This window comes from Echinococcus granulosus, assembly GCF_000524195.1.
Source record: "Echinococcus granulosus chromosome Unknown EG_S00433, whole genome shotgun sequence".
In the NCBI taxonomy this organism is placed as follows: Eukaryota; Metazoa; Platyhelminthes; class Cestoda; order Cyclophyllidea; family Taeniidae; genus Echinococcus; species Echinococcus granulosus.
In genome coordinates, this window is record NW_020170812.1 from 4,033 (window position 1) to 4,399 (window position 367).

Consider the following 367-nt stretch of genomic DNA (forward strand, 5'->3'; position numbering starts at 1 on the left):
AGGCTAACGACAAACTGCATTTGGCAGTAGCAGACGAGGATGGAGAGGAAGGGGAGGAGAGGGAGAAGTATGTGGCGTTAAAGGAGGGGTATTCCGCTAAAGTCCTTTGTTTGAACATTTGCGGAACGGTTGAGTTGGAAGCAGGGAATTGAGTGGTCCATTGTGATTGCTTTCGTGTGATCGAATGCTCATGGAAAGTGCTGCAAGTTGAGCCATTTTTGGATGTCAATTTAACTGCAAAGTTGAAGGTGTTGCGAGAATTGGTGTAGTGCATGAGTGCACCATAGCGGGAGGCAGCTGATTGAATATTTACTGGACGGCTGAGCACTTTGAGTGAATTACATTCCTGCCACGGCCAAATGGTACG